The sequence below is a fragment of the Notolepis coatsorum genome (genome assembly GCF_963971535.1).
Source record: "Notolepis coatsorum genome assembly, chromosome: 3".
In the NCBI taxonomy this organism is placed as follows: domain Eukaryota; kingdom Metazoa; phylum Chordata; class Actinopteri; order Aulopiformes; family Paralepididae; genus Notolepis; species Notolepis coatsorum.
The window spans coordinates 114130594-114157475 of NC_140167.1; the positions used below are offsets into that span (position 1 = coordinate 114130594).

General features: G+C 41.0%; 1 long non-coding RNA gene across 1 annotated transcript in view; it reads left to right on the plus strand.

Annotated features, from left to right (window-relative positions):
• LOC311224724 overlaps window positions 1-9889 on the plus strand; it is a 13565-nt gene extending 3676 nt beyond the window's left edge. Inside the window, exons 2-3 of the long non-coding RNA XR_014619465.1 lie at window positions 7073-7197; window positions 9605-9889. This is a non-coding gene — a long non-coding RNA (uncharacterized lncRNA). The remainder of the gene's footprint in view (window positions 1-7072; window positions 7198-9604) is intronic.
• The last annotated feature ends 16993 nt before the right edge of the window (window positions 9890-26882 follow it).

Below are 26882 nucleotides of genomic sequence, written 5' to 3' on the forward strand. Positions count from 1 at the left end.
TTCTCTCCTCTGTTTCTCTTTCTTTCTTTCTTTCTTTCTTTCTTTCTTTCTTTCTTTCTTTCTTTCTTTCTTTCTTTCTTTCTTTCTTTCTTTCTTTCTTTCTTTCTTTCTTTCTTTCTTTCTTTCTTTTTCTTTCTTTCTTTCTTTCTACCCTTTCTACCCTCTGGAGGCCTGCTGCTACTGTAATCCAGGCTGTATGTGACAGTGTAAATACTTGGATGGGTCCAATCACCCAGGTTCAAAGGTCTGGTCATGCGGAGTGGTTCTGTAAAGCACAGAGCCGCTCACAGACCAGACAACCATTAGAGATCTTTTGTCACAATGTACATAATGAAATAGGAATAGTATACAACATTCCTCTCACTGTCTTTGGAGTCCGATAGGCCTTATAGTTCACTGATTGAAGACTGTGTGGTTTGCTTGACTCTTTCTATGTTCTGTTCTGACTCTATTCCTCAGTTTTCTCTCAAAGTTCTCTCTCTCTCTCTCTCTCTCTCTCTCTCTCTCTCTCTCTCTCTCTCTCTCTCTCTCTCAAAGTTCTCTCTCTCTCTCTCGCTCTCTCTGAGATATTGAGGGCATATTTTGCTCCAGACCCCTCAGCCCATGAGATCTTAGATTCTTAGATCTTTTAAAAAGCACATTGCAGTGCAAACTCAATAGAAAACCACGTCTTGTATCGATTCTCGTGTGTAACTGTTCACAGATGAACTGCACTGCTTTCATCTAACCGGATCATTTCATAAGCATATCTATGATGCCTCTCCCATGGACGCTAAATTGGATAACAGCAGTATTTAATCCGGCCAAGGTTAAGACCAACACTCCGAGGTTTGCTCAGCTAACAGGCTTGCCTCGGCCAGGTCTATGGATGAGTCTATCTATTAGGACTGTCCCAATCCAGTCCTTGATATTCAGCACAAGGCCTGGCCAATGCGCTGACCTCTTGAGTGTGGAACAAGCTAAACTACTCGAACTTGGCTATGGAGCTGATTCACTCACTTGGTTTGAGTGGCTATTTTGAGGAAGGAAAGAGGATGGATTGACTAGGAAATATTGAATCATTGACACTATCTTCTTTGACATTCAGGGATGGTGCTCACAGACCCATAGCATGCCTGGGTAAATATCTATCTCATTTAGCCTCTGGGTTGACTAGGCACCTCAGCAGATACTTGGGGGACGTGCTAATCATGGCTCTTACTGTTGCTATGAGAAGAGTGTCTAGATCCCATTCCCCGGAGCCAAGCTGAAAAGCTGTAACTCTTCATAATTTCCCATTATTTTCACTGAAAAAGACACTTATTTACATATTCACGCTTACCTTACCTTACCTTACCTTACCTTAACGCTAACCTCAAAGGAACACACCAACATTATGAGAAATGCACTTACCGTCTTCAGACAAGAACATAGATACCAATGTGTGTACTCTGTGTGTTCAGTAGAAAACTGAACCTAGCTTAGCACAAATGAATGGAAGCTGATATGGACCATTAGCCTAGCTTAAAACTCCATGAGAAATGTTTTTGGCCTATAGCTAGGCTAGCTGGTCCATATCTGCTTCCGGCAGGATGACAATTCAACTGAAGAGCTCTAAGAGCAGCACTCAAAACCGTGTTCTGCTCTCATTGCTTTTAGGAACAAGCAATAATGTGTTTATGAAAATGTAAAAAGAAAAAACAAGAACACATGAAAATTTAAAAAGGACACACACATAGGGCGGAATCCACAAAGAATGGATTGCGCAGTGCTAATTGCACCCTTAACTGCGTGGGTTTTGCTCCGTCTTTGTGAGCTATCCACAAAGGACATTGCCCGGATGAGATACTAGTGCAAACATGCCCATATGTGTAAAGTTTGCTGCTGATCTGCTCCAGCGCAGTTTGCTCGCGAGAGCAGTCTGCACCTGACAGCGCTTTTGGCAGATATCAGGAAGGGGGAAAATAAACCCGAAATGAGGCATAGACATAACAGTATTTTTCAACATTAGTATTCCGTTCATTTCGTATTGTATTTAGTTTATTTCGTCATTGCATTTGTTTGTCATCCACAAATAAAATATTTTGAGCAGACCTGTCCATATTGCAGAATCTTTATACCAAATTTAGGCACTGTGCCAGTGATGATATTTTATAATTAACAAATATTTTGAGTGAGCAAGTTGTATTTAATGTTTAGTTAGGATAATAGAACCTGCATTATCATATACTCCAGAATACACTTTCCATTGCCAAATTTCCCTCGGGATGATTAAAGTATTTCTATTCCATTCTATTGGCCGTGTTTCCAGCTCCTAATGGACCCGACAAAACGTTATGAATTAAAAGTTTATTCTGCAGCATATGATTGTGCGGTGGTACAATAGTTTCCGTTTGGTGCTACAATTGGAACGTGAGTGCAGTCAATCATAATAATAATACTCTTTATTTATATAGCACCTTTCATACAAGGATTGCAGTTCAAAGTGCGTTATATAATGAAGACATAATCGAACAAGCAGCAAGAGCAATGCATAACACAAATAAAAGTTGCAGCATGATGCAAAATCTAAATCTTGTTTCAAAATCAATCAATCAATAACGCTGACAACATTGGGAAAACCGACAACGTTAAATAACAATTAGGGATGCCCCGATCGATCGGCCAGTGATCGGTATCAGCCGATATTCAGTATAAATAGGAGATTGGGGAATTACGATAATGCTTTCTAGTCACTGATTGCGAAAACCGATCTATGGCGCGCCCGAAAAACATGATCCAATTCTCAGCGGAGTTGGAATCTCGCTGTCTTCTCTCCTACAGCAAGTTGTTGACACACAGGCACTTCTACAAGGATCATTTGCATATTCTTGGTATCTAGGGACATCTATCGACCTCAGTGAATGTATTCCCAGTGTCCGAAATAGTGTGTCTATTACTAGGCTTGCTTAAATTGTGATGAAACAAAGGAGAAGATGAATTATGATTTTTCTTTGCATCTTTGACAGTGAATAACACCATGCTAAAAATGACCAGACATAAAAAAAAAATGCCACTGAGCTTGTTCAGTACCTTCTTGAGATCACGTGTAAAAAGAATTTTTACGGAAATTAATAAAGGGAAGATGATTAACCTCTTAAGCCCGGAGCCCTATTTTCAGAAAATCTGCCTAACATACATACCTAAGTAAATGGAAGATTGCTCCACTTCTACAAGACCATTTGCATGTTCTTGGTATATAGGGACATCTATGGACCTCAGTGAATGTATTCCCACTCTCAGAAATATTGTGTCTATTAATAGGCTTGCTTAAATTGTGATGAAACAAAGGAGAATATGAATTATGGTTTTTCTTTGCATCTTTGACAGTGAATAACACCATGCAAAAAATTACCAGACATAAAAAACTGCCTATTAATGACCTTATTATAGCGATGTTGCACAGCTATGGATCAGGCCAAATCTACTCGTTCCAATGACAGAGTTCAATTTGGATTTAGTATCACCAGGTGTGCATGAAGAACCGAGAATGAAATCTACTGTAAATACAGTCTGATTTTTATTTTTGCGACAGGTCTGCCATTTTGAATCTGTTTGTAACACAGATCATTGCTAAATGTTCACAGAAGGGAGACACACTAACTGCGCTACTATGCCAATAACGTTCAGTTTTGTGGTATATAATCCCGAGAAATAAGAGAAATAAAAATCCAGAAAGCTAGAGTACCCTAGGAGATGTACTGTAGTTCTTCGGAATTGCAATGCTCATTGAAAGCCCTGTCTTTCCTTCATCATAATGACTACAGCAAAATGGCTGCTCGGATTTATTTCCGGTCGAAATTCGGGATCTTTTGAATGCAATTCCTAAACTTATTTCATTAATAACACTTTAACCTATTGGTAAACAAACGTATTGCTGAAAGCATACACTATGACTGCTGTTGTGACATGGTTAGGAGGTTTACTGTTGGATACATTTGGGGGAAAAAACGAATATTATGTCATTATGTCATATGTAATGACACAATATTTCTGACACTGGGAATACATTCACTGAGGTCCATAGATGTCCCTAGATACCAAGAACATGCAAATGGCCGTGTAGAAGTGGAGCAATATTGCATTTACTTAGGTATGTATTTTAGGCGGATTTTCAGAAACTAGGGCTCCGGGCTGAAGAGGTTAACACCCAGTACTATTCACCTTACTTAATTTCTAAGATTAGATTAGATCATTTAGTCCGGAGTCCGGACTTTGAGAATGCCTGTGTTAGACCTACAGTATAATACTGCCAGCTGCTATAACAAAACCAAAAACGATCGGTATCGGCAGTGTATTGGCCGATATGGTGATCGGTATTGGTGGCAAGAAACGTGATCGGGGCATCCCTAATAATAATATTTAAATAATAAATACGATTGCATGGGATCTCTGGGTGGCTGGCTCAATAGCATCCTTGATTTCATCCAGTAGATAAAGGATTGCTTTATGATGCCCCTTTATAGCGCTTAGGGCTTTGCGCTTAGTTACCACCATATCTGTGAAGAGTAGGGTCGGGCACTGAGAACCGGTTCTAATAGGAACCGGTTCCTAACTTCCGGTTCTGGAACCGGAAGTAACATATTTGCATTTAGATTCTTAATTTCGATACTTAAAAAAAAAATTATGATGATGATTTGAGAGATATTTGTAAATTTACTGTTCAGAAAGCTAAGAAAGGGATTAAAAGGAGGTGTATTTCTATTATTGGGGTTAACTTGTGGAACAATGCGGATATACAGTTAAGAATGAGTCATTCGATTTTGGTTTTTAAGAAAAAGGTTTGTAAAACAATTTTTGAAAAATACAAGGGTGAATAACACTGTTTTGTTTGCTTTTTTTTCTTTTTCTTTTAGAATACTGTTTTGGAATCTACATTTTTGTATTTTTTTTTTTTTAATGCTAAATTTTGAAAAACTACAAGGGTGAAAAACACTGTTTTGCTTGCTTTTTTTTCTTTTCTTTAGAATACTGTTTTGGAGTAAAAAAAATAAAAGAAAATTTGGTAAGAATATAGGACAGGCACATATAAGCACTATGCTTCAGTCTGTACCTTTTTCAGTCACTGTAAATTATCAAATATTGATAAATGATGATGTATATTGTACTTTTTTTTTATGACTGAAAAAAATCAACTACTACTACTACTACTACTACTACTACTACTACTACTACTACTACTACTACTACTACTACTACTACTACTACTACTACTACTAGATTCTTAATTTCGATTCTTAAAAAAATAAATTATAATAATATTATTATTATTATTAATTTTTTTTTGTTAATTAATACCCTAGTTACAGTACAGCAACCAAATTAAACTGTATCAAGTCAACTGACAATGTGAATAGTATGAAACAAAATAAAAATAAAAAAAATCTCCTGCGAAATAAGCTGTGACCTGTTTTGACCTGCACCTCAAAGAATCGTAATCGAGAATCTTTTAGAACAGGAATCGAAATGGAGAATCGGAATCGGAATCGTTCAAATCCAAACGATGCCCAACCCTAGTGAAGACGGTAGGTGCATAGTATTAACTGCTCGGTGCAATTTGCGCCAGGCTTTGTGGATTGGGAGCATTTCTGGACGAGGCTCATTTGCATAGAAAGGGGACATGTTCCGCCCATATTACCTCATTTAAATATGCGCTAATTGCACCGGACGCAATGCTGTCGGAACGCAGTTACTGCTTTTTAATAACTTTTTTTACAGTTATTTCACCCGTTGCGCCTCCTCTGTGGATAGCAAACTGTGTTTCAGCGCTATTTGCACCGGCTTTGCGTCGAAAAAAGCTGCGCAAACCCTTTGTGGATTTCTCCCATAGTGTCTAAGCAAACTGGTCCTCCACATACAGTGCATTGCATGTGAGCTGCCACTAGGGGCAGAATGGCTAAGTGGGAGTGTATAAACTGACTGAATCAGTGAGTGAGTTAGTGACATTACCTGTCGCAGAGGTTCTTCACATCTAATAAGAAGGAAAGGAAGACAGATCTCAGGTCAGATCTAAATTAATACAGCTGGTACTTCAAAAGGTTTCAGGAAGTGATGTGCTGGGTTTAAATCAGCGGACATGTGACCACGCCTGTCATTCACACTGTCCTGTCATTTACACTGAAATAGTTTGCCTGGCACACTGTCTGATATGGATATTTAAGATAAAGATCAAACCTGATCCTATTCTGTATGGCCTGGTTTAGCCCAGGATTAAACCAGTGTTCTCTGGATAAGTCCCAGAGAAATGTTGTTCTTGTTGTTGGCGGTGAGTCAACAGCATGACACACCATAACTGGAAACACATTCTTGTGTGTGTGTGTGTGTGTGTGTGTGTGTGTGTGTGCGTGTGTGTGCACGCTTTTCTGATTTGTCATTTCTATTTTGCAGTCCACCAAGATTTAATGTCTGACTTTGATTTACATTGTTGCTTCAACAATTATGTTCATGCCTTACACATTCATCATGTATTTATTCGCAATTGATTTTCATTCCAATTTTATCACTTTTTCTGTTCTCATGGTGATTTATGTTGCTTTCTGCTATGATGATGCCGTTAACATAATATAGCCTACTTATGATTTTAAAGAAAGCCAACTGAGAAGAGGCTAGCTACTGTTATTATGTGGGAATCGATCTACTAGAAGGCGGCCCCCAAACCAGTTTGGGTATTGTCCCTCAGTTTATAGGTATACCTTGATATTTAATTTTCTTCTGTATGCATCTAAAATCCCAAATGTCAAGGTATCCCTTCAAGAAACCAGGATCTGTATTTATCGGGCATCTGAAAGTAGGAGTGCTGATCTGACACCAGATCGGCCCATAAGTCACAGTGAGGTGTACATAAGGTGTACATGAACATGTGATTTGAGCACTGATCCTAGATTAGTACCCCTACTCTTAGAAGCAATATGGCCCCAGGTTTTAATCCCATTCGACTGGTATAGAGATACACTGGAGCCCAATAAGATCCCATTAAAACCAGTTGACATCATTGAAACAACAGTGATGCTAGTGAATCCTTGTGTTAACATTGCTGGGCCTGGCTCTCTCTCAGTAGAATCGTGCTGACGGAGGTCCACGTCACGCCGGCCACCTGCCCAGAATGGGAGCCCTCCATGGGGATCACCACCCTCTAAGCCCCCCCCCAACCCCCCTCTCCTCCTCCTCAGGCTCTGGATGGTGGGTGGAGGACTGAGGCCACAGGCCCCCAGGGAACCAGAACCACCGATAGCCTTCCCCTCTCCTGGCCAGTAAAGGGATAGTCCGTTAATTCCTTAGTAATTCTCTGATACTTCTGCAGAATGCTGTTCCGTCTTCTGTAGTGGGGATGTACAGTAAGACGAAAGAGCAAAGCTCAGTCCACAGTGTCCTTCTGATATAATTGTAAGGTAATTAATACATTTGACGGACCTATCCCTTTAAAGCGGACCACTGGGAGAAGGGCTATGGGTGTTTCCTGGCGTTTTCTGTCTCTTCATGGTCTAGCCTTAGATGTGTGCTGTCTTGGCTGCCCTCAGCTAAACTAAACCCCTGCTTGCATCCACTTGATCAAGATCACATGTAGATGGTTTTATAAATGCTGTCAGCTCTTAACCCTTTTAACACTGTGGCCATTTTGCGTGCGCTAAATAAAACCTATAGCTACTGAGAAAGTGGCACTAAAGCTCCTTCTTAAGGTTCACTGCTTCTACTAATATGATGCAATAATACATTAATAATAGCCTTTATCTTAGCAGGAGAGCCAAACTGACTTTGAGTCCCGGGACAGCTAATATACAGCGTCACTGGCTTCTAAAGGACACTGCATCACCTGCAATGCTGTGTGTGTGTGTCTGTGTGTGTGTGTGTGTGTGTGTGTGTGTGTGTGTGTGTGTGTGTGTGTGTGTGTGTGTGTGTGTGTGTGTGTGTGTGTGTGTGTGTGTGTGTGTGTGTGTGTGTGTGTGTGTGTGTGTGTGTGTGTGTGTGTGTGTGTGTGTGTGTGTGTGTGTGTGTGTGTGTGTGTGTGTGCATGCATGCGCGCGCGTGCGTGTGAGAGAGAGAAGGAGAGTAGGTATGCAGCTGGCGGGTGTGTGTGTGTGTGTGCGTGTGCATATACGTACGTCTTGCTATGTTTTAACAAGGGCTTTGGGGATTGCTTACTGGGATTGTAATCGACCAACTTGACCCTAACAACATGTTTTAGATATATAGTCATATGTTTACAGTGTAATATGTTATCACTGCATAATACATTCCAATAATACAGTATGTTTACCCTACATAATACACTGTAATAATAGGTTCACACTACCTAATGCACTATAATTATATATTTACAATACATAATACACTGTAATAATATGTTTACGCTACGTAATACACTGTAATAATGTGTTTACACTACATGATTAACTGTACTAATGTGTCTTTACTACATAACACACTGTAATAATGTGTTTACACTGCATGAGAAGTCTGTGTGTTGATGTTGACTCTGCTCTCTTTAAAGTTATAATTGCCTAATTAAATATGTTTACAGTTGAATGCATGGAACTAATTTCAATCACTGAAGATACTGTGTTTCTTGGTTAATGTATTTATGTCTGATTGTTATGAACCAGTGCTGCTCTTCTCCACATAGTCCCATCTACCCTCTCCAAGCAAAGCGGTGACCATTACATTCAGAAACATACCTATTTTCCATTGCTATTTCCATAGGGATACATTTTGATTATGCATAAAAAAATAAAAATTAAAGTCAAAGATTGAACTTTTATGAAACGTGGTCCTCCCTTGATGGGGTGGGGTGGGGTAGTGGAGGTAGGAGCAGCGCTGATGTCATTAATCTCCAAGGGATGGAGGGAGGGGGGTCACATCCTCCAATGCTAATGTGCTCTTTCCTCTCCTTTCCCTCCCTGGTTTTCTTGTTCTATCTATCTATCTATCTATCTATCTATCTATCTATCTATCTATCTATCTATCTATCTATCTATCTATCTATCTATCTATCTATCTATCTATCTATCTATCTATCTATCTATCTATCTATCTATCTATCTATCTATCTATCTATCTATCTATCTATCTATCTATCTATCTATCTATCTATCTATCTATCTATCTATCTATCTATCTATCTATCTATCTATCTATCTATCTATCTATCTATCTATCTATCTATCTATCTATCTATCTATCTATCTATCTATCTATCTATCTATCTATCTATCTATCTATCTATCTATCTATCTATCTATCTATCTATCTATCTATCTATCTATCTATCTATCTATCTATCTATCTATCTATCTATCGATCTATCGATCGATCGATCGATCGATCGATCGATCTATCTATCTATCTATCTATCTATCTATCTATCTATCTATCTATCTATCTATCTATCTATCTATCTATCTATCTATCTATCTATCTATCTATCTATCTATCTATCTATCTATCTATCTATCTATCTATCTATCTATCTATCTATCTATCTATCTATCTATCTATCTATCTATCTATCTATCTATCTATCTATCTATCTATATTATCTTCCTCTATCTATATATCTCTTCCCTCTCTTTCTCTCTCTCCTCTCTCCCAGGGACTTAAAGAAGGTGGGAGTGACTATCGTAGGCCCTCAGAAGAATATTGTGAGCAGCCTCAAAGCACTTGATTCCCACACCAAGAATGGCCCGGTCCCTGTTTAAAAAAAGAGAGAGAGAAAGAGAAAGATTCATAAAACAAAAACACCAGAGACATGTCTGTCTGTCTGTCTGTCTGTCTGTCTGTCTGTCTGTCTGTCCGACCATCCGCCTGTCTGTCCATTTTTCTGTCTGACAGACTGTGGCGGCTGCTCTCCCTCCGAACCACAGTATGTATCGATACTAAAACAAATAGGAGGAACGCTGAAGGTCTGTCCATTGGCCACGTTGAAAGATGATGTCATAATCCTTGTACCGAAACAGGAAGAGGAAGAGTCCTGTGCAGACTGTGCTGGCTCTTAAACTGTGCTGTCCCTCCACACCCCGCGCTGAGGTGCCTTACAGACACACAAGGGGAGAGAGAGGGAGGGAGGGAGGGAGGGAGGGAGGTGAAGAGGCCTGAACACGGATACAATACAGGCCTTGGAATGGACAACCTCCGTGCCGGAGCTCCTGCCGATTAGCCGAGCTGGAAAGCAGAGCCCAACCTTGAGGGGGAGGGGTGTGCACCTGTAATCCAATTACAGTCTCCTCCCACTGGACCTGATTCGACAGCCTGTGGAGAGAGGCGGCGACGTGGCTGAGATGCCTTGTGTAGAGGAGCCCTGCAGGCAGGCAGCAGCAGCCCGCCTATGTAGACGCGGGCCCTTCCTGGATGGACAGACTCTTGAGGAGGGAGATTTTGTTAACTACCTACACCACTTCCTGTCTGTATCCAGTGGAGATTCCAACTGGTACAACCATATGTTACACACCTAGACAGTAATATATAGCGTTTGCATCCCGTAGACGTGTCACATAGAAAGCAATAATTATGATAATCAGTTCTATCGTCTCATCTAAACAGAAGCCACGAGTCCGTCACATGTTCGGTGTGCATTGACTGGTGTGCTTTGTGAAGGCGCAGGGGCCATTTACCGCCACGTTTCTTCCCACAGCGTATTTACAGTGAGAGCCATGTGAACAAGATACTGTTCCACTGTGTCTGTTCCACTCCGTCACACCCATAACCATTTTGTCTGAAATCTCAGGATGTACACGTTCCTCATTCTATTTGTTGCTGTGATGAGGGAGATGGAGAAAGAGAATGGCGAAGGAGAAGGAGCGTGCAGGGTGAGAGTGAAGGGGTGAGGACTGAAAGAGAGAGAAGTAGAGGAGGAAAGAGAGAAAGTGAGAGATGGAAGAGAAGAGACAGAAGAAGAAGAAGACGAGAAGTGCTTTGAAACGGTGTAGAAGTGTGCTTCCGTGTCTCCTCCAGAAATCAAAGAGTTCAGGGGTCATCGCCTCTCCAGAACACTGGGGTCATAGTTGTGTCACTCCTGAGTAGGAGCATATAGGCTCCTCGAGGGGAGAGCAGTTCAGTTCAGCTAAGATCATCTCTGTTCAGTGAACCAAGTAAAGATGGCGGCCTCCTGATTTCCCATAGCGCATAGCCAGTATTTCTGAACTGGCAAGAGCATGTGTTTCTTTAAGCACTTGGCCTTCAACGGCACTTTGAATGTCTTTGATCTTAGATAGAGAGATCAGGAGAAGGCAGGCACACCACTGATAATGGTGGGTGGACATACAGAAGATACACAACCCGTCTTGGCAGGGTACAGCTAAGCGGCTACTCTGGCCTGTTACCAATAAAAAGGAATACATTCTTATTTCACAGACCGTGGTGAAAGCCATATTTACGTTGAAAAAGCTAATCATCCAGGCCAGCAAAAACACAAAATAAGTCTATAAACGGGGTAAGATTATATACTTCTTGTGTGGGGAAATAAATGGCCACATAAATTCCACCTCAAGGGCTAGGAATATCTTTTGTAATTTTTGACGTTATAACAATATTCAGCGGTATTTGGTCTTTCCAGCTTAAATTACAGTGATTTATATGTTTTTTCTACTATTTTTTTTTATATATTTTTTGCGATGGTGATTTTTCATAGAAAATTCATAAAATGTTTACGCCATCATATTTATAATACTGCACCATGGATTTTATTTAGATAAAAAAAAAATACATATATAATACAGTATATTAATATATCCGTTTGCACGGATCCATGCTCGTATGCCTCCCAGCCCCATTCTGTACCCAGTATCTTAAGCCAATGGACAGAGATGATATTAGCTAGCAGTACTGAGTTGTTCTTATGGAAACTCCTGCCCGGTTCAACCTATTAGTCAGTCTGACTGACACTGAGCTGGTCTGTCTGTGGATGCTGCTGCTGCTGCTGTGTGGTCTAATTAGCATGTACATAATGTAAACAAATTATTGTAATGATAGCAAGTAGCACTACAGACTCCCCCTCCCTATACTGTACTATGGCCATCCCCTTTGTACAAATGTTTGTATGTATAAAAGAATGAACAATAAAAAGAAATATCTGTGCAACATTTTTGATTAAAAAGAAAAAGAGACAAAATCCTCTGTATTATATTTTATGTTATTTTGAATTATATTTGTTGCCTTTTTTTTTCCTTATTATTTTTTTTACAATAAAAAGCAATTATGATTACCTTCTTATTTATTTGTTAACATACAGTGCAACGTTGAATGTTTTTTTGTTTTTGTAGCATACAGTAAGTTATGTGACAGCGTTATATGTGTTTTTTTTTTCTATTTACTTTATGAACATGGGACATTTTGAAAGAGCAATACTGTTAAGCACCCCATCCCAAATTCCTCTTTTTCTTTATTTAGATTGACCTGTATGTCTGTGTGAGAGTGTGCGTGCAAATGTAGATGGCCTTGTCTACTAATGTAAAATGATTTGTAGTGGAAACATTTATATTTTTATAATAAACATTCTCAAAATATTTTCCAAAAAATGAATGCTGACAGACGTGTCTCGTGTGTTTTTGTATTTCAGTAGGCTGTGTAATGTGTATTTTTCTCATGAGAGATTCCATGTTGGTTTTGAATTTGGAAAGGTTTGAATGACTTTATTTCCATTTGTCTTCCCCACTAACTTTCCAGACATAACCGATATTTTCATATAAAATGTTCCAATGTTTTCTTTATTGTTTATTTGGACCCCAATAACTGTTTACCAAGGCAAAAAACATATATATACAGTATATACAGACACACACACATTCATATACTCTACACGCAGTGGTTCTCAACTGGTCTAGCCTCGGGACCCAACATTTTCCTTAGTCATTAAGCCGCGACCCAAATTTTTTAACCACTATGATTTATGTAAAAAAAAATATTATAATAATTGCAGTAATACGCAATCTTTCAAAACATGAAATAAACACAAAAAAGTGCAACAAAAGTGCAACTATTGCTAAAAACCCAATGAAATAAAATAATAATAAATAATATATGCTTCTTAGCAGATTTCTTAGCTTAACATAACATACCTAAATTTGGGGGAACTAATGGGATAACTGGGGTTGCAACAAAAGTGCAACTAGGGCTAAAACCCAATGAAATTAAATAATAAATAATATGCTTTTTAGCAGATTTCTTAGCTTAACATAACAGACCTAAGTTTGGGGGAACTAATGGGATAACTGGGGTTGCAACAAAAGTGCAACTAGGGCTAAAAACCCAATGAAATAAAATAATAATAAATAATTTGCTTCTTAGCAGATTTCTTAGCTTAACATAACAGACCTAAGTTTGGGGGAACTAATGGGATAACTGGGGTTGCAAAAAAAGTGCAACTAGGGCTATAAACCCAATGAAATAAAATAGTAATAATAATAATAATAATAACAATAATAATAATAATAATAATAATAATAATAATAATAATAATAATAATAATAATAATAATAATAATAATAATAATAATAATAATAATAATAAGTAATTATGCTTCTTAGCAGACTTCTTAGCTTAACATAACAGACCTACAGTAAGTTTGGGGGAACTAATGGGATAATGGGGTTGCAACAAAAGTGCAACTAAGGGCTAAAAACATAATGAAATAAAATAATAATAATAATAAATAATATAAATTCTTAGCAGACTTCTTAGCTTAACATGCAGGGAACTAATGGGATATCTGGGGATGTTGTTTGCTCCTGACAAGAGTCTCAAAGTCTGGGGTGATGGTAGAAACTGTCTCAAACTGCTACCGATAACAAATCCAAAGAATAGTGGTTTCAAATTAATTCATTTGTAGGACTCTCCCAAGAAATAACCTCTTTAGTTGTCTTTTAAAACTTTCTTTACTCTGCTTGAGTTTTGACATAATGGTAGACTGTTTCAGTGAAAAATGTCTCTGGTCCTAGGTGGAGGATGTGTCATGTGACCCCTCCTCCCCAGTCTTGTTCCATGTCAACTCTCGGCGAATATATTTTCGATGGCTTGCGTGGCCTGTTCCATGGACCGCGGAACCGGTATGGCCAGTAGGGCCGTGGCCCTACCAACTTTTGGGGTGTAAAAAAAAAAGAAAAAATTATTTTTTTTATTTTTATTTTTTTATTTTATTTTTTTTATTTTTTATTTGTTTTGCTCTGCGCAGTTTTGGCGCCCTCTATATCGGCAACCATTATTTTTACATACAAAATATTCTAACATAAGGGAAAATGAGCCAAAAGTGGTGAACCTCGCCTAGGGCGCCAAATGTGCTAGGTCCGCCCCTGGGTGTATCAAACTCAAACATTATGTAAACATTAATAATAATAATAATAATAATAATAATAATAATAATAATAATAATAATAATAATAATAATAATAATAATAATAATAATAATAATAATAATAATAATAATAATAATAATAATAATAATAATAATAATAATTGTTACAAAGGGTCAGATTAAACCGAGTATATATATATGTATTGCCTGAGATCCCATGTATAATATCTGCATATCGTTTGATATCCCCTGTATATTCCTTGTACAATATATACGGAATATCCCTTTACCTGGTAGCAGGACAGACCATAATATTCGTTCTCCTATTGGAAGCGACCCCTAGGCGCCAGCGCCATACCCCCCTCGAGCTGACTTGAAAGCTACCGCCAGGACTTGCCCAAACATGCCCGCTTTCGCCCAAGGCTACGAGACAGTGAGCAGGCTGGCACCATCGTTTACCCCCCGCACATATAAATATAGCGCGGCGAATTGTCACGTTTTAGACTCAAACATGAAAGTTGTAAAAGATACTTAAAGATATAAGAGATGAAACACTTTTGAAGGTATTTATTATAAACAGTTTAACATAAGTATAACATATAACATAACATAAGTAAATCAGCAAGGTACAATTGAAATCTAGAGATTGTTACAACCGGCCGGTTGAGTATATTAAAGGAAATTATAAAAGTCAAGTCATTGTCTCAGTCCAGCATGTCTCGTCCGTGGAGACCAGTCCGTCTGTTCAGTCCAGTCAAAGCAGAGAAGTCGAAGTGAAGTCAAGTGAAGTGCCGTGAAGTGAAGTCCCCCCTTGGCTCTGGGGGTGATCTTTATTAGCGATCCCATAGTTCAGTGTGTATGTGGTTTCTCTCCTCAGTGCACATTGTGTGTCTTGTGTATTGGGCAGCCTGTATGTCCGGCGTGCATGAGTGCATGTATCGCACGTTAACGTGTAAGTAGGTGCGTGTGTGGGTCTAAGATAACGATCTGTGATTTAATGGAGACTGGTCTTCGTGACCACTGAATGACCCAGTCGTATTTCACCGGGCTTGTGACATCCCGGTAATTTATGTGATCCGGCCTTATCTAATGCCGGTCAGTACCAGGGTATGTGTGTGTGTGTAGGTGTGTGTATGTGCTTTGAGGGTGTGGATGTGTGTGTGTGTTGAGAGCAAGGGTGTGTGTGTGTGTGTGTAGGTTTGTGTGTGTGTGTGTGGGTTCGTGTGTGTGTGCTTGTGTGAGAGGAACGGTACCATGTACCAGGGGTCAGCCTGCAGGTCACTGATCTGTGAGTGGTCCTCTTGTCTGAGAGAGAGACGTAAAACCAGCTTTATATAGTGTAGTGATGGGAGAATGTCTCCGCTTATAAAATTACATGATACGTGTCATATTTCATCAGTCCCCCCTCTCCCTACCCACAGGTAGGGACAAAATGAAATAGAAGGGGGACCTCAAGCAAAATTACCAACAAACAACCACATAATAAAAAATACACCCAACCGGCCGACCCACAAGAGTCAATAGAGAAATGGCACAATCATCAACCTCTCTACTGTTTTCATCAAACAGAGTCCTGCATGTGGCCAAAAAACCTCCCGAGACAAACGGCCCAGAATGTACGGCCAATAAAGAACACATGAATAATAACATGCTTAAATACCATGACATAACTGGAGGATAAAAGGCACACATCGTCCCACAGTCTCGCTATTATGGTAACGGCCCTTGGCGCAGCTCACAGCACATCCGACTCACTGTGAGTCCGTCAAACATAACAACACTGTACATCAACAGAACAGCGCATAATAAAACATAACGGTGTATATATAAAAAAAAAAACATAACAGCGTATAATAAAACACAATAGTGTATACCAAAACATAATAGTGTATAACAAAACATAACAGTGGCGTAGGGCGCCAAAAGGCCCCCTAAAAAATTGAAAAATACAAAAGAAAAACGAAACTCCACCGCCGCCCGACGTCCGCGACGGATCACAGCTCTACATATCAGACTTGTACGCAACCTTGTGGAGTGTGACCACATACAATGGGGGCCCAGAGGAGAGAGATGAATTGGTGCGGATACAGAGAGATGAGAGAGAGAGTAGAATAGGAGACAGAACAGGCTAGAGGCCTATAACACGAGGCGCCCTCTCCCGGTACCAGGTACAGGAGAGTCCGTGACATCCGGTGAGGAGAGGCCAGGCACAGCCCCCCCCCCCATTATCTGGATATCAACACGTGGCAACGGACAGCTCCACACTACCCACACAGTCAGTGGGGGATAAACGGGGGAGGAGGAGTAGAAGAAGGATGTCCTCCGAGACGACTGCCCCCCCCCCCGGTAGAGTCCAGAGTCTTATGACAGGAGGGATCGCAGGTGGGCAGATGACCCAGAGGGGAAGAGAGTGGAGCGAACCGTTTACAGAGGAATAAACAAAAACTCATTGCCATAACCTTACAGAGGAATAAAAACAACAAAAAAATAAAGTAGTCCACTCTAACATTAAAATATGGAAATGATGCACGACACCCTCGCACAACGTACACCTTTGAAATATGGATAAGACAGATCAGACAGCTCAGCATTATTCTGCACAATATCAATCACATCTCAAGACGGTCCAATTTTGGTTCAGTCACATTTTGCATAATTTCAATCAATTCATACTTTCTCACCTACTATTCCAATACCCTCATTCCAATTAATTATTTCAGCCCAGTAATTTATCCAGTTGTCGAGTCCAATTCAGTTGCCCATTCCACACCCCGCAGGCCACCAGGCAGAGAGCGCCGAACGACATTCCAGCCTCGTCAGTCAGCCATCACCCCCAGAGGACACTGCACCACACCGAATTCAGGCCGAAGTCCTGTTGCCGGCCCCTCCCCCTCAATTCGGCCCCAGCCCTACATTTTCAGGTGATCATCGAGCGACAGCCCGCGATATCGACCGGGGCTTCCAGAACCCACCTCAAGGCAATTTCACCCCAAGATCAGTTCCGTCACCACCGGCAGAGGTATTTGGAGAGGAGAAGGGCCTCGGTACGGTTCTCATCATGACCACAGCGTCCCCAAGGAAGTGGACGACAGCTGACCGTTCCCCCATCGCATCCTCTGTCGCTCAGCCACTCCCCAGTCTGGCAGCCCGTGGAGGAAACAAAAGCACACAAAATACCACAGCTTACTCGACAACCACAAGCCGTTTACAATTTATCCAGACACTCTTCATGAGAAAACCCATTGACTGAAACTCATACAAAATGTAAAGAACCACTTAACTCCAGGTTCCCAGTTCCGGCCCATCAGCGTCACCCTCCGTGCTTATTACACATATATTTCACAAATGAGAAGAAAAAAACAACAAGAAAGGAGAAAAATCAGAAACACATATTCCAACATAACACATTGCATAAACCCAAATCAAACCCCAAACAAAACACACCGTCCTATATCAGTGCATCCACAACGCAGATCTAACCATTGAGCATACAGTAGTCTACCGAGCATACAGTATTCCAATGAGTATATACATTCTAATGAGTATACAGTATTCTACCGAGTATATATATTCTAATGAGTATACAGTATTCTACTGAGTTATACAGCATTTTACAGACCAGGGGTATACACCAGCATGATTGATGGGTCACGGCCTCCCTAAAGGAGAGCAGGAAAAGGGGAGAAAAAGAAACACGCAACACATCCAGTCTCCCACCATAATCATAGAAACATGCAGTAATCGAACCAAGCATACGCTTCACACCCATACTCCAGGACACACATGTACCCCATGCACCCCCCAATAAACCATGACAAACAAAATTAGTTAATGTTTTAGTTGGAATCATAAACGCAGAACCATGCACCCACAGACAGACATGCACTTAGTATCGTATTTAGGCAAATACGAAATAGTGGCGGCTCCCTCCCTTTCTACCCTCAATCTCAGCCAATTCCAGTCTACACCCACTCCCCCTTAGGCCTAAGAGAGAGGGAACACAAGATAGATTAACGGGGATTGAGGGGGGGAAACGAAATCACCCTTCCTTCTCCTGCCCTATTTCGCAACATTCCTTCTTTAAAGAAAGCTAGGTCACGGATTGATATTGACACAAATCTCTCCGCGCCCATTGACTGTAGCTGAGCTATAATGCCTGACCTAGACGTAAGGCCTATAGCCCCCAGTGGGGCCGTGGGGTGTACGGCCAACGGGTGCAGGCGTCGATTAGTCCCTTCGGCACTGCTACCAGGAGCCATCGGAACGCCCAGGGGAATCTCCATAGCCACTCTTAACTTCTCCCAGAAAACAGGAGCAGCTAGCTAAAAATGCCTCAGCTTCCTCTTCCCACCCGGGACAGCTGTGTCCTCTGTGCTGAGTTTGAGAAGGGAGAGAGAGAGGAAGAGAAGAGAGAGAGAGAGAGAGAGAGAGAGAGAGAGAGAGAGAGAGAGAGAGAGAGAGAGAGAGAGAGAGAGAGAGAGAGAGAGAGAGAGAGAGAGAGAGAGAGAGAGAGAGAGAGAGAGAGAGAGAGAGAGAGAGAGAGAGAGAGAGAGAGAGAGAGAGAGGAGGGGGGGGGTGAAACCAGGACCCTGCAAGTATCCAAAGATTCATTTAAACTCGTGTAATTCTGCAGTTCAACAAGTCGAAAGTACTAATCTCTTTGGAGTGAAGCTGGACAGCACTCTGTCTTAATCTCAGTATTTTAATTATCGTCTTTATTTCTCTTAAAAATGGGAAGAGCAATCGGTATTCCCAGGAGACGTACTCATGTCAGATAGAAGCGGTGACCTCTGCAAACTCCAGGCTGCCCCGAACTGGGCAGCACGGTTGGTACTATGGGCCGCTGACCAAGGTCCAATGTGAGCCGTATATGCATGCCCGCCTCTCTTGGCCTTGCTGCTTAAATTGGTCCTGAGCAGTAAAACTCCTGTTCCCATACATGAACCGATTGTGCAAAACTGTGCATGAGTATTACACTCAAGGTCCCAGTAGTGGGCAGCTCGAATTGCCAGGTCCTAAAACCAACGCTCTTAAGGGGATCTTTTAGTTGTAGAGCATTAACCCCTTGGAATAACCTGCCTCAAAACCTCCGCTGTATAGTAGATTCACTTTAAAAATACTCCCTAACGTATATAATATGTATGGGTGCATAATGTATACAGGCCTAATATGTGTTCACATTATCCTCTATGCTTTTTTAAAAGTTGTTTGCAACTCCGATCTGTGTGTTTTTTTTTTTTTTTTTTTTTGCTATAAACATATCCAGTCTTATATGGAGATCAAAACCGCTCTTAGAAGACAGACCTGCCTTCAGCATCAGAGACAGACCGAACATACAATACATTCATTAATATAAATTAAGTAATGAATAAGTAATATACAAGGATTAATTTCTCATTAGAATTATGCCTAATTATTCAAACGGTAAACACACACGCGCGCGCATATGACTATAGGACCTTCTACAGCTCGCCACAGTGACAGCAATCAGACGAGCTTCACATCTGTCAACAAAGAAACCATACTGCCGTAATTACTTCCGTCCTCAGAAGACTTATGACTAAAATACAACTTTCATATACATATCCTATACGGCAAACCCTTCCTGTCTTTCCACCTCACGAGGCATCATAAGGCAACAGTCGCATTTAGAATCCAGACATCTGACGACAGAGCCACTTAGAATACGTGCAAGTGGAACAAATATCAACATTCTTGAACCCCATACACGCATGCTTGCGTCCTGTTGCGATGTCGTGATTAAATCGTTTTATCAGTGAATCAAAGTTGCAAAGAAAATATATACCGAGACACTTAAGACCCACTAAAAACAAGTTCCACCAAAACAGCAACGTCCGCTGGATGTTGACTAACAACCATTCGATTTTATGAGTGTATATACACGTTGAGTTCCCATCACAGGGATAATAGCCAAATCTAAATTACAATTTTCGTCAAGAATAATAACACCTGTACTGTCCCCGTGGGGAATATGGGTTCATTGCGTTAGATGTACTTCCAACAATAAAACGCGCTAACCAATCAATGTGACCGCAGAGGCTATAGGCCTATATACTATGTCCATGATTATATTGACTAGATTGTCCATGATTTGGGAGCAATGCAAGGACGATATTCACTATGATTGTAAACATCCATACCAATCGCTCAGATATCCAGTCACGCCTTCTATCTACTTCTATCTAGACCCCGTCTCCTCACTCGGGTGACGACACAAAACAGATCTTATGGTTATGATGTAAAACGAATATTACAGGCGCTGGACATTTTTAAGTCCCTTATCAAATCGTATCGGTCTTCTGGGGGCTGCTTTATGGTTTCATTGAAAGTAAACAAAGAAAGGTTTACACTGTGTCTTTTTTAGCAGAACCACACAAAGAACACAGGCCATACTGTTATTATATAGCATACAAAATATGTGGGAGACCCTGATGGAAACAAGACAAACGCCTTTCACAGGTCTGCATCCCCCCAACAACTGTACGTATTGAGCCGTACCGTATTGTACCCCTTCTGTAATCCGTCAAATAAAGTTCCCATTCACTCATTCATTCACCTGTCCACTTTTGTTCCTCCGCCACCGTGCACGCACGTAATTTCATTCAACCCGATATCATCATCATGCAATATGCGTCTGGTATTGTCTCCAAAAAACAAAGAATTGCAATAATAATTACTGTTCCTGGTGGACCCCAGGAAGACTAATAAAATCAAATAATGGGTCAAATTACTAAAATTATGATTCATGGTCGCTCACTAATTCGCCGTTATACAGATAGCGAAACGCATGCTTTGCCTCGCATCGGAGCGTGGCGGCGCTGCAAGCACAAACCAAAACTTCACCTATTTATCAAATGAAAAAAAACACAAAACACCTCTGGTCCTCTTAATTTATAATAATCGCAGCCGCTTATCCCAATCCCAGTAACATAACGTTCTACGATTAGTGCAGTGACCGCTTGTCAATGTCACACACCCCCCATCCTGACAACGCGCCCGGCGCATATCGTTCCTCCCCGGGCCGGGTAATAAGACGTGGATGTCGGCTGAACCGAGCACATCGTCCGGGAGAAAACAACAGCCCGCGGTGGTTCTCCGTTGCCCCCGGCGCCGGCAGGAACATGCCTCGATCGAGCGCACGTTGCTCCAATAAAATAGGCGGCGCGTCCCAGTATTGTATGCTCTATATTCCAACATGTGCGTCTTCATCAATGCAGTCCTGTGTGAATTATGTGCGTGGTCCTGCAACATTACACATCTACTATATACCGCAAGCGGCACTAACAGTCCCCGCGCCTCGGACCAAAGAAATAATAATAATAAAAACAACAACATGATGATTATGATGAATTGAAAACGGGGGACCCTGATGCAAACAAGACGAAAGTCCTTCTCCCCCCTTTGTATGTCACGCAGTCCGCACACCGTGCGTGTAACTATAATCAGGCAATTCATTATAGAATGATGATCAGTGCGGCTGTACCCCACAATATGGTTAATCCGCATTAGAAAAGATAAAGCTTGCTGGTTCAACAGCATCTATAAGTGTGGTAATAACGCAGATATCGAGTGTATAATATTCCTGTGAATATGCGCGTGGTGCACGCCTCTGTATCCAACCAAAATTAAAACGATTGCTTCCAGCCCACGAGTCGCGCGTCCGTGGTGGCTGGTGGGCCAGCAGTGCGCATGGCGGTTTTCAGAGTGGTCGCGACGAGAAGTCAGGTACCCACCAGGGGCGGAGCTAGGGGGTGGCTACCTGGGCTCAAGCCCCGGATGTATTCTGAAAAGCCCCGAATCTATTTAAATTTTTTTTTTTTTTTTTTTTTTTTTTTTTTACAATTCATCATTGTTACATGAAAATAAGTTTGCACCAGATTTAGCAGAAGCTAATTTCCATCTGTGGTCTATCCAGCTGCTAACTGTATTTGAGTGAGTTAAGTCTTGGTGTTATGGTAGACTCAGACCTAAGCTTTAAATCACAATCAACAAGTTGACAAAAACTTAATTCTTCCACCTTAGAAACATAGCTAAAGTACGGCCATTTATAAATCAAAAGGACGCTGAAAACCAGATCCATGCCTTTATCTCAAGCCAACTCGACTACTGTAATGCACTCCTTACCGGCCTCCCGAAAAAATACGATGATAACTATTTTATTGCAATGCACTATTGCATTATTTTATTCTATTTTACTAACTATTTTATTGCACTGCACTATTTTACTTTGTATCAGTGAATCATAGACGCCTGGCCATAAGAGCATTCGGAGCATCTCTGCTCTCCCACTATTGAACTTGGGGGAGCAAAGGTATGATCTTGCTCCACCACTTTTTGATTATATGAAAAATATGATATATCCCCCCCCAATATATAAATCTAACCATAACTACGTTATGGTTAACTGAGTTTTATAGTGAAAAGAGCAGCTTTATTGGTCAAGATTGAAGGCTCTATATTGCAGGAAATTGCACGTACAGGTTCATTAAATTCAAAAAGGAATTGTCGTGGAGGGGGTCGTGCCGGACCCCCTCCATAACCACCCATTGCCTGCCAAAAAAAAAAAAAAATAATAATAATAAAAAAAAAATAAACAAAAAAAATAAAAAATAAAATAAAAGGGGGCCCATCTGGGCTAAGCCCCGGATCTCCTACAATCCTAAATCCGCCCCTGGTACCCACGCCTCCTATATAGCACAATACAATAATATAATACCCGCTCCTACAACTGCTCATATAGCATAACATAACAATATAATATAACATAACACCCGCCTATCGTTAATGAACTAGATACATCCATCTAATCGTCAATGCATAGTCTGAAACTGCAATGCGAAGAGGGTTCAATCGTTTCTGGTTCCACAGACCCGCTCCCTCGCGCGGCCGCTCCGAAGGTTCAAAAGTCCGCTGAACCAGTACCCCTCCTCGCAGAGCAGGACATGGCCCCCCTACCACCAGTACACTAATTTCAATATAATACACCATTCCCTACTACTCAACACTCAAAATTTAAGAAGCCTGTACAATACAATATTCAACATTAAAATACAGAAATGAAACATCGGTATAACATAAATCAAACGCTAACCACATTCATGGGTTCACCGTAGCTCATAACTTTTTCAATTGACTTAAGCTTATTTCGTGGCCAGGATTGCAGCTGGCTGATGCAATCAGGAGACTAAACAGGACTAATTAAGGCCGATCAACCTTAACCGTAACCCATTCGTAATTCCAACGCACTTCAGCCCTACACAATCCCATGGTTTGTCTACTCAACCACTCCGGCCATACTCAAGCCCCTGTACACTGTGGCTCTAACTTAAACAAACAACCCTAACTTAAATAAAATGGGTCATTCTAACCTATGACAGTACTTATTGCCTTTCAGAGAAGGACTTACCATTCAACACAAACAACAACAACAACAGCAGAGGGGGGAAAAAAGGACAGAATATAAAACACACTGCTTTTCATCGAGCACATCCACACAATCAAACCCTTATTGCTCTAACTTGGCAATTTGACTAAGCTTATCTTGAAGACTTGGATTGCAGTCGACTGATGCAAATGAGACACTATCCCAGGACTAAGAAAAGGCCGATCGCTCCTTTAATCGTAATATGGGCGTAATTCTCCCGCATTTCAGACCTGCAATCCACTTTATGTCTATACTCAATAACTGATTACCCTTAACTTAAATAAATGGGTTGGTTCTAGCCTAGTGTAGAGAAGAAAAAAAAAAAAATAGAGAGTGGTGAGTGGGAAAAAAAATTAAATAAAAAAGTTCTAGTTATAAATTGCACCTTGCAAATATCCATTTCAACAACACAATTCAATGGGTTTTACTTTTATTTTTAGCCACCTATTTACAAGACAATAATTGAGAATGCATCCACTCATAACGGCTGTTTTAACTATGCAGATTTCGACTTTTGCGTAACAGGCTTATCTGCTTACCTTTGAAAGTGGATCCTCTGTCTGAGTGGATGTCTTCCAGTCAATATCGTCCGTAAATAGCTAGGTCGGTAAGTCTGATTGAATGCCCACCAGGAACGCCAAATTGTCACGTTTTAGACTCAAACATGAAAGTTGTAAAAGATACTTAAAGATATAAGAGATGAAACACTTTTGAAGGTATTTATTATAAACAGTTTAACATAAAAGTAAATCAGCAAGGTACAATTGAAATCTAGAGATTGTTACAACCGGCCGGTTGAGTATATTAAAGGAAATTATAAAAGTCAAGTCATTGTCTCAGTCCAGCATGTCTCGTCCGTGGAGACCAGTCCGTCTGTTCAGTCCAGTCAAAGCAGAGAAGTCGAAGTGAAGTCAAGTGAAGTGCCGTGAAGTGAAGTCCCCCCTTGGCTCTGGGGGTGATCTTTATTAGCGATCCCATAGTTCAGTGTGTATGTGGTGTCTCTCCTCAGTGCACATTGTGTGTCTTGTGTATTGGGCAGCCTGTATGTCCGGCGTGCATGAGTGCATGTATCGCACGTTAACGTGTAAGTAGGTGCGTGTGTGGGTCTAAGATAACGATCTGTGATTTAATGGAGACTGGTCTTCGTGACCACTGAATGACCCAGTCGTATTTCACCGGGCTTGTGACATCCCGGTAATTTATGTGATCCGGCCTTATCTAATGCCGGTCAGTACCAGGGTATGTGTGTGTGTGTAGGTGTGTGTATGTGCTTTGAGGGTGTGGATGTGTGTGTGTGTTGAGAGCAAGGGTGTGTGTGTGTGTGTGTAGGTTTGTGTGTGTGTGTGTGGGTTCGTGTGTGTGTGCTTGTGTGAGAGGAACGGTACCATGTACCAGGGGTCAGCCTGCAGGTCACTGATCTGTGAGTGGTCCTCTTGTCTGAGAGAGAGACGTAAAACCAGCTTTATATAGTGTAGTGATGGGAGAATGTCTCCGCTTATAAAATTACATGATACGTGTCATATTTCATCAGAATACAGAACCCCCCTTGCAGTTCCTTTTCAGTTCGCCTTCAATTCAGTCTGGTTCAGTTACCAAGTAAAGCCATACCCACTACGCAACGTGCGGTACAGAGCAGGGCTCGCATTGCCTCAAGATAGTCTCGTGTTATCCTAATACGTCTGTTTGTCGTATCGTTCTCTATTCATTAGTAAACCTTCATTACGAGTCAAAGACCACGTGGAGTGAGTAATTGTGCGTCGACATAGAGCACTTATTGCCCGTGCTAATAGTATAGTAACGTCAAGTCCAACCGTGCACTACCACGCACCGGAGGATCTACACCGGAGCAGCAGCACCACGGGGGATTTACACCCCACCGGCAGTGCCACTCTCCGGGCAAGGATTATTATTCTTCATTCTTCACTACGCTGCTGGAAGCAGAGAACCGCCTACCCCACTGCTGTGGGATCCACGTGCCCGTGGAGACCATCACTCAAGCCCGTTTCTGTCGTACCAGAGACTCCACGGCTCTCACCTACACAGCGCGCATCCTGGGACCAGGCTGCTTCTCCCCGCTGCTCCAGGGGTGACATCGCCTCCGTGAACCATTGACTTGCCTAGAGCTTTGGCCCCCTCTGCTGGCTTACAACCGGTAGTACACCCTTTCCCAGAATATCCCTAGATAATTCTTAATATTCACCATTTGATTTGCCTGCACATTCTATTTGCCTTATAAGCGCAACTAAGTAATGTAATCTAATCCCTTTGATGTAATAAATATTCTAACCGAGTATTTTGTGTGGAAAACCGTGTTATTGTTGGAGTGTTCTAATCTAATAATACTTATGTACAGTATTGGCCAGGAGTACATAGACGGTAGTGATTAATGATATCAGTACTTGATTAATACAGTCAGGGAATTGTACCCCTCAGTTACAATAATAATAATAATAATAATAATAATAATAATAATAATAACATTAATTAACATTAACAGTCAAATGTATATCAGCAAATACATTTACGTCCGCGCAGTGTGCAGTGTGAGTGCTGCAGGGATCTATCAAAGTCCAATCAACCAGATGACCCCACTGTTCTTGCAGGTACAAAACGGATACAGGGAGAAGGTACATCTCAGAGAAATCGGTCTGTTCATTCCAAGTTCATTCCAAGATGGCTAACGTTTTGCCAAACAAGAGCGAAACTGTTCTGTACACAATGTCATCTTTGGACAATGAAAGGACTCGGTTCTGGTTTAAGCAAAACCAACGAGAATGCATTTTCAGTGCTTGGATTTCAAAATTGGAAAAACGCTGTACATGCCTTTAAAAAACACGAGAGTAGCAAATACCACAGAGAGGCCATGGACTACCACCAGGTACACGTTTCCTACCAACGCCCTACCAACTTTTGGAGTGTAAATTTTTTTTTTTTTTATTAATTAATTAATTAATTGGCCATACCTATTCCAAATGCGTTCCGCGGTCCATGGCCTGTTCTGTGCATTCATGGTTATTGTGTCTTTTCAGGTAATGAGATTCACACTTCAAATGCATTTTATTGATTATATGTGGCTGTCTATCTGAATGTTTCAAATTCAGCAGTCATTCGACAACTGCAGCTCAAGTTCAGCTGTAAACT